This window comes from Schistocerca americana, chromosome 6 (assembly GCF_021461395.2).
Source record: "Schistocerca americana isolate TAMUIC-IGC-003095 chromosome 6, iqSchAmer2.1, whole genome shotgun sequence".
Lineage (NCBI taxonomy): Eukaryota > Metazoa > Arthropoda > Insecta > Orthoptera > Acrididae > Schistocerca > Schistocerca americana.
This window is the reverse complement of record NC_060124.1, coordinates 114925169-114937615: the sequence shown is the minus strand read 5'-3', so window position 1 is coordinate 114937615 and position 12447 is coordinate 114925169.

Genomic DNA, 12447 nt, shown 5'->3' with positions numbered 1-12447 from the left:
ATTCATATTTCATTGTGGATAATCACGTTCATAACCTTCGGTGTTTGAGTTCTCATGTACTGATTTGTGGCAAGCAAGTCGTTGTGTCGGTCGGTCTGTGGCTGCCCCTGGTTGGGTCCCGACAGATCAAGTGTAGTTGGGCTCACCACCTGTCTCACCTAAGTGAACGAAGGCCGACCGACCACATGGAGGTTCCTGAGTGCCGTTGTCTTTATTGTATTTCTTACCGGTGTTTAATTATCTGTTTCCAGCTACTTAAAATTTATGGCTTATGATTATATTTTTAAAAAAATTTAGGATAATTGATTGTGGGCTTTCAGCTTAGGAACTTTGTTCTTAAAATTACCTTTCAAGCTTAAACATTGCGTCCTTTTACATTTCTCCATCTCTGGAGCTCGCAGCTGATCTCCTCAATATACCATATGTGATAGATCACCGAGGGAGGTGGCGCAGTGGATAGCACACTGGTCTCGCATGCGGGAGGACGACGATGAAAACCTGAGTCATGCCATCCTGACTTTTGTCTTTCGTGATCCCCTAAATCACTTCAGGCAAATGCTGGGATGGTTCCTTTGAAAGACCACGGCCGATTTCTTTCCCCATCCTTGCTGTCTGACCTCGTTGTTTGGTCCCCTCTCCCCAATCAATCAACCAATCAACTAATGGCTGCCACAAAGCAACTATCTCCCTTAAACATTTCTAGGGCAGCTCTTGTGAGTCCTTATGTCTCTATCTCCTCCAGATACAGTTTATAGCGATTTCCCGTTTAGTAGGAGCCCAGATATTTGTTCTCGTAGATAAATTACATGCTGTAGCAGCATTCATAGCGCAACGCATTCATTCTTCATTTTAACAGTCCACCAGAGCTTCAGTTGCCTCCTGTAATACCGCATTTCAATTCATTCCACACATTACAGTTTTGTCTTCCCCACTGTTCATTATGTACACCAACACAGAGTATGCTCAAAATATAACTTTTCGCACAACATTTTCAGGTTTCAGTATTTACGTTTTTTGGTATTAACAGCACTTGCTCTTTACAAAATCATTTTTGACTTGAGTAATCCTCGCTTCGATGTCTTTCCTGCGTTTCCCTTCGTTACATATTCCAAAATGAATTCATCCATCTCTCCTAAAGCATCTTGTCCGAATTAAGGTTCATCTATCCAACATATTCATCCGCCGCCTTAACTATTTACGTTTATTTTATTTTTGCTCTTGTGTGTACCATGGCTATCAGATAGTAGACCTTACAGTTCATTAAGCAGCCAAGTAAACTCTGCTCACCATTGGAAACAACTGCCATGGCACCAGTGAAGCGTAGTCTTTAGATTTCCAATCTGTATCAGACAACACAGACGGTCTTTCACAGTCCTCATAGGCTCTTCAGTCTGCCAATCAAACATTTGCAGTTACAGTGATCAAAATGCGACTTATCTTTCCTGATTTTAACCACCAGTTCCATTTTTCTTGGTCACCTTCTGATGGACAGTGATCAAAATGCGACTTATCTTTCCTGATTTTAACCAGCAGTTCCATTTTTCTTGGTCACCTTCTGATGGACGAGGGCGTGCTGAAAAGTAATGCCTCCGAATTTTTACGTGGTAACTCTTAAAACTTTTTAATTCCACACCTTTATTCTTCATATCTCCATATTTTCAGCTTTTTTCCCGCTAGAGGGCCCCGAATTGTAACGGTTAACATTGCGGTGCGTGAGAAACAGCGTGCTGTAATGGAATAGACCGTCCACGTAAGGAGTACCCTCCTCCTCAGCATGACAATGCCAGACAATACACGAACGCAGCGACATCTGCAACAATCCGTTGCCTTGGTTTCAATATCGTCGATCATTCACCAAAAAGTCCCGAATTGGCTCCATCCTATTTTCACGTTTGCAAAACCTAAAAGTATCTTCGAGGACTCCACTTGGATAGAGATGAAGTGGTGCAAGCAGAGATGAAGTTGGGGCTCCGGTAACAACGTCAAACATTCTAAAATGATATCAAGGAACTGGTCACTCTAAAGAGAGAAATGAGTTCGTCGACAGCGTATGTTGAGGAATAAATAATGATGTAGGTACGAAGAATAAAGATGTGAAATTGTAATAAGGATTGTTTTATTTAAAAAGCCTTAAGAATCTTCACATATAAGTCTTCGAGGCATTACTTTCCAGATTATCCTTTCATCCCTGTAGTAGATACAAGACTGCTAAAAATACTGAATATATTTTAGTCTCTGTTGATCCAGTGTTGAATGGGGACAGCGGCCGGTAAAATATTTACAAAGGAAAATCGCCAAACGGCCATGTGTGTTTAAGATGTTATTTTATTTAGGCAACCAGTTTCAGTATCTCAGCGGTACCATCTTCAGGCCCCTATGCATTCCATGTACAAACAACCGGACTTTTCATATGGGTGCCTAATGAAATCGTTTCAGACACACAGCCTCTAAGAAACGGCACGATAAGGCCTCATGGGACAGCATAAAGGGCGTCAATGAAAATATACCTTTACTTGGACCATTGATTCCCACCCGTTTTGCCGTCGAAAACGCAGTTCGCGGTGAGATGAGCAGCAGGGTGGGTTTCTTGAAAAATTTTACCTCTGCTGCCGTTCCCTGGGTGTTTAAACCGTATTCTGTGACACTGCCCCACTCATCGTAATTTCACCCATTTCGTGTGTAGCATGACAGCAGTTTCTGATGTGCCACAGCGGGTGGAAACACTAGGGACTATTTAGAACCATTCAACGAAACATATGAACGTGATCTGAAGCAGTAAAGTGTTTCTACAATTTTCCTTCCTTCCTTTCGCGCCCTCGTGTGGCGTGATGACGGGAAGGTTCGTCATTGAGACGTATGTAAATAAAAAGTCGGACTGTGCCTCTAGGATTACCGAGCTGGGCAAAAGCAACGGAATCACCCAAGCAACTTTCTTTATTACGTTAAAATGCACCTGTCAGAAATTTCGACACCAATTCAGCCTAGACGGTGCTCTAGTGCCTGAGACATGCTGCTGCTCATCACACTTCGAACTGTCGTTTTGGACCTCGAAATGTATGGAAATCAACGTTCCATAGGAAGGCCCTGTGTCTGTAATGTTTTCCTCCATCACCTGTGAGAATACCGAGTGATTTCAACTCTGTCTTTCACGGCTCTGGATCCATCGCCAGGGCGTCCAAGCAGGGGGAGAAATTTGGGTAAGAGCCGGTTGACGACTTTCAATAGTGTGATGTGTCCACATTGGTAGTGAGTTTTGGTAGCAATGTTATATGAGTGAACTACCTTGCAGCCCTTTTTTCGCGTGTAGGCACATGACTCTTTGAAGTAACGCCGGCCCGAAGGGTGTAGTCGCAGGGCGCGACGCTATTGCAAAATTACAGATGAAGGTTGTAGGCACTTTTGAGCCAAATTTCAAACATATACGTTGAAATCGGAGACAATTACGCGGTTTCGATAAAATAATCCCCTAATTTGGTACGTGGTGAACATACACTACTGGCCATTAAAATTGCTACACCACGAAGATGACGTGCTACAGACGCGAAATTTAACCGACAGGAAGAAGATGCTGTGATATTCAAATGACTAGCTTCAGAGCATTCACACAAGGTTGGCGCCGGTGGCGACACGTACGATGTGCTGACATGAAAGTTTCCAACCGATTTCTCATACACAAACAGCAGTTCACCGGCGTTGCCTTGTGAAACGTTGTTGTGATGCCTCGTATAAGGAGGAGAAATACGTTCCATCACGTTTCCGACTTTGATGAAGGTAGGATTATAGCCTATCACAATTGCGGTTTACCTTATCGCAACATTGCTGCTCCCGTAGGTCGAGATCCAATGACTGTTAGCAGAATATGGTATCGGTGGGTTCAGGAGGGTAATACGGAACGCCGCGCTGGATCCCAACGGGCTCGTATCACTAGCAGTCAAGATGACACGCATCTTGTCCGCATGGCTGTAACGTATCGTGCAGCCACGTCTCGATCCCTGAGTCAACAGATGGGGACGTTTGCAAGACATCAACCGTCTGCACGAACAGGTCTACGACGTTTGCAGCGGCATGGACTATCAGCTCGGAGACCATGGCTGCTGTTACCCTTGACGCTGCATCACAGACAGTAGCACCTGCGATGGTGTACTGAACGACCATCCTGGGTGCACAAATGTCAAAACGTCATTTTTTCTGATGAATCTAGGTTCTTTCTACAGCATCATGATGGTCGCATCCGCGTTTGGCGACATTGTGGTGAATGCACATTGGAAGCGTGTATTCGTCGTCGCCATACTGGCGTATCACCTGGCGTGATGGTATGGGGTGCCATAGGTTACACGTCTCGGTCACCTCTTGTTCGCAAAAAACGGTTCAAATGGCTCTGAGCACTATGGGACTTAACATCTGAGGTCATCAGTCCCCTGGAACATAGAACTACTTAAACCTAACTAACCTATGGACATCACACACATCCATGCCCGAAGCAGGATTCCAACCTGCGACCGTAGCAGTCGCGCCTAGAACCCATGGCCACCGCGGCCGGCTCTTGTTCGCATTGACAGCACTTTGAACAGTGGACGTTACATTTCAGATGTGTTAAGGCCCGTGACTTTACCCTTCATTCGATCCCTGCGAAACCCTACATTTGAGCAGGATAATGCGCGACCGCGTGTGGCAGGTCCTGTGTGGGCCTTTCTGGATACAGAAAATGTTCGACTGCTGTCCTGGCCAGCACATTCTCCAGATCTCTCACCAATTGTAAACATCTGCTCAATATTGACCTAGCAACTGGCTCGTAACAATACACCAGTCACTATTCTTGATGAAATGTGGTAACGTGTTGAAGCTGCATGGGCAGCTGTACCTGTACACGCCACCCAAGCTCTGTTTGACTCAATGCCCAGGCGTATCAAGGACGCTATTACGGTCAGAGGTGGTTGTTCTGGGTACTGATTTCTCAGGATCTATGCACCCAAATTGCGTGAAAATGTAATCACATATCAGTTCTAGTATAATATATTTGTCCAATGAATACCCGTTTATCATCTGCATTTCTTCTTGGTGTAGCAATTTTAATGGCAAGTAGTGTATGTCATCGCCTTCTGATACTCAGTGTTGGTTATTTCTCAAATGCTGATTGACCTCATAAGGTGTGTAAAAGTATTATCTTCGCTTGCGAACATCCAATGGTGTTAGGTTAAGGAGTTCATTACGTGATCAAAGTGGCGTGTGCTTGGGTTAGCTTTCTCTGAACCTTGAAAATTCCTTGAAACCGAAAATTTAATACTACGAAATTTCATGGTACTTGCAACAATTTCGTAGGTGTGTATTCTGGGCTCGAATTACTAATAGGACTAGAAATATTTGCGTGGCTTGAGGTGATTTTTTATTGCGACGAAAATTTTTATTTCTTTGAGTACCCTAGGCAACTACGAACTCTAATATTTAGTGAAATATTGCAGTTATTTATGATTGATACACGGGTATGAAGAAAGTTCTAAAAGTCTTATCGTGATAATTATTGAGGAAACAAATTTTATTTTTCGTAGCCATTGTAAGTGAGATTTTGACCCATCAAATTTTAAGTAGTAGTAGCTTGAAAATGGCTCTGAGTACTATGGGACTTAGCATTTGAGGTCATCAGTCCGCTAGACTTAGAACTACTTAAACCTAACTAACTTAAGGGCATCACACACATACATGCCAGAGGCTGAATTCGAACCTGTGCCCGCAGCACCAGTGCGGTGCCGGTCTGAAGCGCCTAGAAGCGCTCGGCCAAATCGGCCGGCTAGTAGTTGCCCATTTAGGCAGTTGCTTTGCTGTTATAAGAACTTCATTTGCTCCTACTACGGTGATTAACATTCTACTAGCACTGCATTACTACATAGTTTTCACTACATAATTAATTATAGGTTGATTGTTTTACTTTCATTGTATCATAAAATACAGTGAGGCCACCACTCTCATACGTACAATACTGAGTTAGTAAACAATGTTTAATTTGAATTTTAATCCACGTGCTTTAGTCTAAATGTCTGTCCTGCGAGATGTTTTCAGTTATTTGACATTTTTCGGCTGCTATGCCTTATTACACATATTTATTTGTTCTACGTTAATTCTACACATATTTATTTGTTCTGTCTATTACTGAAGGTTTTGATGAACATTTCCGTGTTGAATAATTGGGCCTAAAAGCGACGGCAAGTAACGGATCCCTCCTGGCTTACAGCGAGCCAAGCTAACAAAGTTTTAGGTCGTGCACTGCCCACGCCGTTATCGGTTATTTCAAACCGAAGAGCGCGCGTAATTGGCTTTTCCAGATATCCGATTGCAAAGTGTATTTGCGTCTTCTTTGTACACCTTCCGCCTCGTATGCGCTACAGCGCCTAAATTACTTCTAAAGCGAACTACTTATGCAAAAACCAAGTCTGTCTGCGTTTAATCTACTCTGAATTTTTCTCTTCTGTTCTTCCAATAAAGTCTTCTTGTATTTTTGGCTCATGCCAATGAAGACTGATTATCGGTAATTTCCGCAAAAGACAGCCTGCTTTTCTTGGAAGCGTAATAGTAACCTGAAATGCATTCTCCGGAAACTACTTGACGCAACTTGTTCAGAAGTCCATTTATGATGGACATATAGGGATGTTGTTGTTGCTGTGGTCTTCAGTCCTGAGACTGGTTTGATGCAGCTCTCCATGCTACTCTATCCTGTGCAAGCTTCTTCATCTCCCAGTACCTACTGCAACCTACATCCTTCTGAATCTGCTTAGTGTATTGATCTCTTGGTCTCCCTCTACGATTTTTACCCTCCACGATGCCCTCCAATGCTAAATTTGTGATCCCTTGATGCCTCAAAACATGTCCTACCAACCGATCCCTTCTTCTAGTCAAGTTGTGCCACAAGCTTCTCTTCTCCCCAATCCTATTCAATACCTCCTCATTAGTTACGTGATCTACCCACCTTATCTTCAGCAATCTTCTGTAGCACCACATTTCGAAAGCTTCTATTCTCTTCCTGTCCAAACTGGTTATCGTCCATGTTTCACTTCCATACATGGCTACACTCCATACAAATACTTTCAGAAACGACATCCTGACAAATCTATACTCGATGTTAACAAATTTCTCTTCTTCAGAAACGATTTCCTTGCCATTGCCAGACTACATTTTATATCATCTCTACTTCGACCATCATCAGTTATTTTACTCCCTAAATAGCAAAACTCCTATACTACTTTAAGTGTCTCATTTCCTAATCTAATCCCCTCAGCAACACCCGATTTAATTTGACTACATTCCATTATCCTCGTCTTGCTTTTGTTGATGTTCATCTTATATCCCCCTTTCAAGACACTGTCCATTCCGTTCAACTGCTCTCCCAAGTCCTTTGCTGTCTCTGACAGAATTACAATGTCATCGGCGAACCTCAAAGTTTTTATTTCTTCTCCATGGATTTTAATACCTACTCCGAATTTTTCTTTTGTTTCCTTTACTGCTTGCTCAATGTACAGATTGAATAACATCGGGGTGAGGCTACAACCCTGTCCCACTCCTTTCCCAACCACTGCTTCCCTTTCATGCCCCTCGACTCTTATAACTGCCATCTGGTTTCTGTACAAATTGTAAATAGCCTTTCCCTCCCTGTATTTTACCCCTGCCACCTTCAGAATTTGAAAGAGAGTATTCCAGTTAACGTTGTCAAAAGCTTTCTCTAAGTATACAAATGCTAGAAACGTAGGTTTGCCTTTTCTTAATCTTTCTTCTAAGATAAGTCGTAAGGTTAGTATTGATTCACGTGTTCCAACATTTCTACGGAATCCAAACTGATCTTCCCCGAGGTCCGCTTCTACCAGTTTTTCCATTCGTCTGTGAAGAATTCGCGTTAGTATTTTGCAGCTGTGACTTATTAAACTGAAAGTTCGGTAATTTTCACATCTGTCAACACCTGCTTTCTTTGGGATTGGAATTATTATATTCTTCTTGAAGTCTGTGGGTATTTCGCCTGTCTCATACATCTTGCTCACCAGATGGTAGAGTTTTGTCATGACTGGCTCTCCCAAGGCCATGGGTAGTTCTAATGGCATGTTGTCTACTCCCTGGGCCTTGTTTCGACTCACGTCTTTCAGTGCTCTGTCAAACTCTTCACGCAGTATCTTATATCCCATTCCATCTTCTTCTACATCCTCTTCCATATCCATAATATTGTCCTCAAGTACATCGCCCTTGTATAAACCCTCTATATACTCCTTCCACCTTTCTGCCTTCCCTTCTTTGCTTAGAACTGGGTTGCCATCTGAGCTCTTGATATTCATACAAGTGGTTCTCTTCTCTCCAAAGGTCTCTTTAATTTTCCTGTAGGCAGTATCTATCTTACCCCTAGTGAGATACGCCTCTACATCCTTACATTTGTCCTCTAGCCATCCCCGCTTAGCCATTTTGCACTTCCTGTCGATCTCATTTTTGGGACGTTTGTATTACTTTTTGCCTGCTTCATTTACTGCATTTTTATATTTTCTCCTTTCATAAATTAAATTCAATATGTCTTCTGTTACCCAAGGATTTCTATTAGCCATCGTCTTTTTACCTACTTGATCCTCTGCTGCCTTCACTACTTCATCCCTCAGAGCTACCCATTCTTCTTCTACTGTATTTCTTTCCCCCATTCCTGTCAATTGTTCCCTTATGCTTTCCCTGAAACTCTGTACAACCTCTGGTTCTTTCAGTTTATCCAGGTCCCATCTCCTTAAATTCCCACCTTTTTGCAGTTTCTTAAGTTTCAATCTGCAGTTCATAACCAATATATTGTGGTCAGAATCCACATCTGCCCCTGGAAATGTCTTACAATTTAAAACCTGGTTCCTAGATCTCTGTCTTACCATTATGTAATCTATCTGATACCTTTTAGTATCTCCAGGATTCTTCCATGTATACTACCTTCTTTCCTGATTCTTGAACCAAGTGTTAGCTATGATTCAGTTACGCTCTACGCAAAATTCTACAAGGCGGCTTCCTCTTTAATTTCTTCCCCCCCAATCCATATTCACCTACTATGTTTCCTTCTCTCCCTTTTCCTACTGACGAATTCCAGTCACCCATGACTATTAAATTTTCGTCTCCCTTCACTACCTGAATAATTTCTTTTATCTCGTCATACATTTAATCAATTTCTTCATCATCTGCAAAGCTAGTTGGCATATAAACTTGTACTACTGTAGTAGGCATGGGCTTTGTGTCTATCTTGGCCATAATAATGCGTTCGCTACGCAGTTTGTAGTAGCTAACCCGCACTCCTATTTTTTTATTCATTATTAAACCTACTCCTGCATTACCCCTATTTGATTTTGTATTTATAACCCTGTAATCACCTGACCAAAAGTCTTGTTCCTCCTGCCACCGAACTTCTCTAATTCCCACTATATGTAACTGTAACCTATCCATTTCTCTTTTTAAATTTTCTAACCTACCTGCCCGATTAAGGGATCTGACATTCCACGCTCCGATCCGTAGAATGCCAGTCTTCTTTCTCCTGATGACGACGCCCTCCTGATTAGTCCCCGCCCGGAGATCCCAATGGGGGACTATTTTACCTCCGGAATATTTTACCCAAGAGGACGCCATCATCATTTAATCATACAGTAAAGCTGCATGTCCTCGGGAAAAATTACGGCTGTAGTTTCCCCTTGATTTCAGCCGTTCGCAGTACCAGGACAGCAAGGCCGTTTTGGTTAATGTTACAAGGCCAGATCAGTCAATCATCCAGGCTGTTGCCCCTGCAACTACTGAAAAGGCTGCTGCCCCTCTTCAGGAACCACATGTTTGTCTGGCCTCTCAACAGATACCACTCCATTGTGGTTGCACCTACGGTACGGCCATCTGTATCGCTGAGGCACGCAAGCCTCCCCACCAACGGCAAGGTCCATGGTTCATGGGGGGATAGACCAAGGAAAACGAGACACATGCTAAAAATAAGTAAACTCTTTATTATTTCAAAAGTAATCACTATAACAGTTAATACATTTATTCTGCTGTGAAACAGCGTAACTGTAACTGGATATATCACTTTGTACTACAGTTATTAATAAAGTGTGATCATTGACTTCTGTAACCTGTAAGTGTACATCTGGTGAAAGGGGGCTTAAGGATGCAACAAATTGAAAAAATTCCGAAGTATAGAGCCGCGCTACCCGCTGAGGGCCTAGCGAGTCGGTGACGCAATCCCCCCCCCGACTTCTTGGAAAAATGTTTGCAGTGGCGTATGGAACCATGATTATACCAATGCGTGCACTTCCTTGGCCTAAGCAAATCGACGGCCACGAATCTCTTACTTGTGCGTTCCAGACGTATGGGAATCAAACTGGGAGAGATCTAAACTGTATAATGTTTGATTAAGTAGTTATCAGCGAAATTTCTGCAGAGTAGTCGAAACAACAGGCACAGCAGCTCCAGAAAGTCACTATGACCTTTTTCTTTGACTGCAAGGGGCCACTGATCGTTGCATTTCTGGAGCACGGCACAACATTTAAGGCACAGCGGTATGTGCACAGTTTGTAGAATTCGAAGTGCAGTATTACTTTCAAGCATCCGGAAATATAGACCATCGGTATCATTCTGTTGCCGGATACTGCCCTGCCTACATATTGCCGAGATTGTTCCGGATATGCTGCACAAATTACGTTGCGAATCCCTCACACATGCTCTGTAGACCCCCGCTCTCTATGTGTGATTTTTATGTACTTGGAGTCCTGAAGAGAGGGAATGGTGGCCGTTAATTTTCTTTGGATGAAGAGGTACACGTCTGGGAATAACCATGATTTCATAGGCCGCCAGAAACACGTTTCTGTGAAGGCATTTACCGTCTTGTAGCACAGTGGTATAGAATAACTAAGGAGGTTTGGAGATTTCTTTTGAGATAATAAGCAGTTGACTTACTTTGACGACAGTATAGACGGCCGCTTTCAGAGATATGAGGCAGTTGTGGTGACAATGCTTCGTAAGCTGAAAGGGCAACTAAAACAGGACGAACGTTATATTTTTTACTAAACAATGTATATGGAGTGGTGCTATCTTATGGACGAACTAGGAGTATTTACCTCAGTTGAGGAATTTGTACAGTGACTGCGTCTTAACCCTAGAAAAATGAGGGATTGAAGATCAAGCGCTGGACACACAATGATGAGGTCTTATTTCGATGCCTTAAATGATGGAATTGGAAGTTCATATGAAAGCCACAGGAATGTAACAGATTGCGACGAGGCAGACACACGGAGTGCTCTGGTTCTACGTCTGGGAGCTTTCAGGCGCTAAACGAATAATTAATTTTTAACGTCGTCGCTCATATCTTGAGTATTTAAGGGAGACAGCAGTCTCTCGGTCTCGGTGGTTAAAGAGCGCGCGTAACGATAAACAACCGCTGGCGCGCGATGTCTGTAAGCATAGCCCACGGCTAGGAGACACAGCGGGAAAGCATCCTGACACAAAGCGAGCGCTTTGCGCTGAGAAAGCGGAACGCATCCGTCACTGCAGTCACGATTGCTGAACGCCGGCTTCACGTGCGGTGGGCAAGGGCGCGAGTGCGCATGTGTGGACGCTGCTCGTCCCAACGGGGGATCAGATGGGAGTATGCTGGTCTGTTAGGAGGCCGCCCGTGAAGCCGAGTCTCGAGCTCGGACATTTATTCAACTTTTGTCCTGCTGTTGATATTTATAACTGTCCACTTCTTCCAAGGGAACACCCTCTCGGTATGAGTCCGATGTTAACCTTCAAAACATTCTCACAAGGTTAGGTGATTATTAAAAATGTTTGGTTTTCTTTCGTTGTACGTCTGAACATTGTCAGAATTTTCGCTAATAGAATTTTAATAATTCACAAAATATCCAGCTAGAAAGATATCCACGTGTACTACCCAACACCGTCTAGGCCACTCGTTACACGCGACAATTGTAAAGGAACAATTAAGGAAACGACGACTACTTCATGATAGATGTAGATCAACACATAACGGTGTAGTTGTGAGGTGCAGAATGAAGCGCATTTGGCAGTCAAGATGTGAATGCGTAAAGCATTCGGTGCTTGCTGTAGTAGAATTTTATCGAATTCCCTCTCATGTAGCCTTGCTTTATGGATGACATAGGAACTAACACTGAGGGTAGTAAAGGCAAAGCGGTCTTTCTGAACTCGATTTTCCTGTGTTCCTTGGCAAGATACTGGAATAGAGACCCAGTTTAATTGTTGTGATGCAACAGATTTTAGTGTCAGTGGCGTCGAGAAAAGCTGAAATGTGTAAGAGTAAGCAAGCCTCCAGAACCTGACACAATTTCTTTTATATTCTGTAAAGAATTTACAACTGCTTTCGTTTTGGCGCCGTAGATACCTGTAGCAATAAACTGTGCCTAGAAGTGAGAAGCAAAAACAGTGCAGGCCCGACTGCTTCAAGGGTAGCAAAAGTGATTC